The 4,198-nt window shown below is 28.5% G+C and overlaps 1 long non-coding RNA gene across 1 annotated transcript; it reads right to left on the bottom strand.

The window, feature by feature from the left end:
* Positions 1–1,803, bottom strand: LOC129299817 (uncharacterized). Its single transcript, XR_008590640.1, has 2 exons — positions 1,543–1,803; positions 1–732 (listed from the first exon to the last, which is right to left on the bottom strand). It is a non-coding gene; the product is annotated as an uncharacterized LOC129299817 (long non-coding RNA).
* Between the last annotated feature and the right edge of the window lie 2,395 nt (positions 1,804–4,198).

The following is a 4,198-nucleotide window of genomic DNA, read 5'->3' as shown; positions in this document are numbered from 1 at the left end:
TTTCATGAAATTTGTTTTTAATTTGACCTTATATAAATGAATAAAAGGAAGGGCAATATATATGTAGAACCCAACGATGATGACATATCTAATTAATGGAATTCTGTGTACATAACAGCTCCTAGAAGCTTTATTTATAATAACGGAAATATTCTGGATGATGCCAGACCATAAAAAAGTACAAACGAGAGAGATATCTGGAAATTCAGGTGGCAATTAACATAAATCTGAAGATATAATGAGCATGGATTTATTTTTTTCCAATCAAAAGGAAGGATTTTAATTTTCATATGGGTAATTAGGAATAATAATATTGGTGTGGTGTCTCAAGGATTATTAACTGGAGGAAAGAAGGGCTTTTTTGGGGAATGGAAAAGGTTTCTTCACAATGGAATTGGCTTTGGGAGAGGCTTGAGAAATGGTTTCTTCACCAAAGGAATCGGTTTTGGAATGAAGGGCTTAGGAATTGGCTTCTTCACTATAGGGATTGGCTTTGGAATGAAGGGTTTGGGAAATGGTTTCTTCACAAATGGGAATGGCTTAGGGAAAGGCTTCTTGAATCCGGGAATTGGGAGTGGCTTCTCATCATGGACAGGAATTGGCTTTGGAATTGGTTTTCCATCGACTGGGAATGGCTTCAGTGGAATTACTTTTGGAGGGATCTTCAAAAATGGCTTCTTGAAAATCGGCTTGTGGGAACAAACTTGAACTTCTCTTCCTCATCATGATCAGCTGCAAATAAAAATAGTTTTGTTGATTCTCAGTTAGTCTTTATCAATAAATAATGATGTCAACAAATTATCCTCATGAGATATAGAAATCAATATCAGTGAAAAAGACTAACTTGGAAACTGTAAATTAATTATAGCGTTGATTTCCTAGAAGAAAAATAATGAATAATTTATTTGGCCTTTAGTTACTGTTCCCTCTGTTCCTTTTTATAGATCTATAAACTACTTTCATGAGATTAAGAATATAATGTCAATTAAAATTAGTGAAATGTTAAAAGCTTTTATGATTTTTCAAAATTTCCTTTTTTTGATAAAGTTTATTAGGGGGAGAAGGAGATAGAAAAGTCATTATCAAAGGGAATTTCAAAAACTGAGACGCAAATCTATGTTATATTTAAATTTATATAAGGATCAATATGTAAGGCTTTATCAACATAGGACTGGAAGAAAATACCTTCATTACAGACAAAATACTTTTAACTTTCTTAAAACAATTTATTTAGCATAAATACGGTATTGAGTTATGAGGTGATCAACTATTAAAACTGCATGATTCTTTGTATATTTATTTAAAAAATCATAAAAAAAAGATATAATTGCATCGTTTCATTATTATAAGATATTAAAATATCTCTCATTTTATATATAATATTAAAATATCTCATTAAAAGCTAAAGATCTTGTTTTGTTAATTTATAAATATCTCTCTATAAATTCCCATTGAACCCTATACACAAGAAGTAATTTGACAAATATCTGAACCTAATAAACTTACCCAATTAATTTGTATAAGAAAGAATAAAAACACAACCTGGAATGTCAGAGTCTGCAGAAGAAAAGAAGAGAAGCTGAGGAGAAGAAGAAACAAAGCGCAATGCAAAGTGAAAGTAGGTTTCTTCATTTTCAGAAACTCACTTATAATAATATTAATGCCACACACACTCTCTCTCTCTTGAAGATATATTATGTGTAGCAAATATTAAACAAAGACCCAGAGGCTTGATTGGTAGCACAGTCGCAGCATTGCACTGCTATATATAGTAAGTCAAGCTATAGCTCTGGATTATTACCAGCAAATCACTTTGTGTAAGTTGCATGCATGTTGTCTGATTTTGCTGTTATTGATTGAGTTTGTTTGAGGTTGCGGCTTTAGATTGGGACCATTTGTTAGTTGAGACTATATAATTTGTTTATATATACTCACATGTTATAGTTTTGTCTGATATTAGTAGTCACCGATTTTGGCGTTGAGAGCCTATTTCTCTCCATTAAATGACCTTCTTAGCTAGCTGGCTTGCTAACTTGGCAGCTGCAACATTGATGACTTCAATTGTTCTTTTCTTTCATGATCAACATAATACACCTGATTTACAATAATGACATGGTTCTTTGATCTAAAGTTTAAATATTTCAAGATTAAATGACAAATTTTACTCTTAAATTAAGGTTCTTTTGAGCGTCTATCTGAAATTTCAAACTCATTTTTGGTATAATAATCTCCTTCAACTTTTGAAAATGATGAATTCTAGTCTTTATTATTAATAAAAATTAATTTTAATAGTTAGTTAATCAGAAAATGATAGAAAAAACTCAAAAATTACATAATAGGACAAAAAATATGGATAATAATCCAAAAATTTATAGAAAAGAACTAAAAAAATTTTATTGATCTTTTTTCATAACTTTAAGATCATTTTCTATCATTTTTTTAGTTAACTAACTATTAAAACTAATTTTTGTTAACCGTAGGGTTAGAATGCACCATTTTTCAAAGTAAAAAGGAAGCATTCCATTAAAAATAAATTTAGTGTCCCAGACAAATGCTTGAGGGCCTATAATTTAGGGATAAATTTATTCTTTTGCCCAACGTTATGCATCATTGTTGATATGTGATTAGAAACCTTGAGAGGGTTAGGTGTGGAATCGGATAGAATTCAAAGAGAAGAATTGGTGTTCGATGTTGATGGTGAAAGGTACTGACGCTGGTGCTCATCACGGATTGAATATATGTTGTTGATAATAAAGTTGGGTGGTCCAAAATTAATTTTTTTATTTATATTTTTAATATTTTTTTTTAATTTATGCAAATTTAGAATAGAGATAATCTTCTAACTGATTATTATTTAATAAAATGAATTTTCATTCAAAATATGAAAAATTTAAACTTTAATCCAGCTGCTTAGGCTAGATTATTCAGGCAATCGAGATTTTATTTCATCAAATTGCCATCGCATTCTTATCTGTATGTGATGACTGATGAGCACTAAACCTAAACTTGAAAATTTTCAGATATTTTATAGGTTTCATTGGATGGACTTTTTAAATGAATTTTGAGAAAAAGAGCATAAATAGATTTGACATTACTTATTGATTCAAATTTATAAATTAATTTATCAACTTTGCATTTATATAATCTCTTCATCCATGTTTATTTATATGGGACGCCGAATTTTGATTCAAAATGATATGACGTTAGGTACATATATTATATATTATTCTTTCATCCTAATTTTATTAAATTTGGGAGCTTAATCTTATAAATTAGTCACACTTAATTATCTAAACAATTACATATCCATCAAGCATATAATTATATTGAATAGTTTATGATATACATGGATATCAGATTTCATATGTTTTTGTGTGTGTGTGAATTAAATTTTGACCGAAGAATTTATAAGAAAAGCCTCAATATATATAAAGTCAAGATATAATATGTTCTATTTTGGACCAAAAATAGTCAATCTTTTTATTATTAAAAAACATAAGTAAAATTAATTAATGGTGTGTTTAAGTTATTTGCTTGGTCGTTGATTAATAAAATCAACAAATAAATAAAGGCTTTTCAATGCTTAAACAATATACTAAGAATTGACAAAAACTCAAAGCATCCTAAATCGACATTTGATCTGATCGTCAAGGACATTGAAAATGATTCTTTTTGGGCTTTGGGATTTTTGAAAATTATTGTTCTTAATTATGATGGGTTATTATTGCTATAAGTGAGGCTTTTCCTTGTAATTAAGTAAAAACATATGAACTTGACAACAAAAGACATAATCTGATCAGGTGCTGGTTTAGTGGAGGGTACTCTATAAATTTGGACCGTTATATTGAGTTTAATAATTTAGATTTAATAATTTTTAAAAGTATACATTAATTTGTATCATTAAATTTAATTTGAATTGTTCAAATTTGCAATAAAGATGAAATAAAGGGAAAACATAGTGAAAGAATTACTCCATTTATCAAATAGGTGTTGAGTTAGTAGAAGGGATTGACCCCTCAAAACGTAATAAATTAAATTAAAATTTTTGTTAATAGAAATGTTCACATGTAACATGTAACTGCGTCTCAATATAATTGTCTCTAATAAAATACATATATACGCACAATTAAATAATAATAGTTTTTAACATCCTACCTAATGTTTGATATTATTGATTATTTATTTTCAATAACAGATA

The sequence above is a fragment of the Prosopis cineraria genome, unplaced genomic scaffold (genome assembly GCF_029017545.1).
Source record: "Prosopis cineraria cultivar Desert tree isolate PC_DT_omini unplaced genomic scaffold, ASM2901754v1 PC1314, whole genome shotgun sequence".
NCBI lineage: Eukaryota > Viridiplantae > Streptophyta > Magnoliopsida > Fabales > Fabaceae > Prosopis > Prosopis cineraria.
This window is presented reverse-complemented; position numbering and strand designations above follow the sequence as displayed.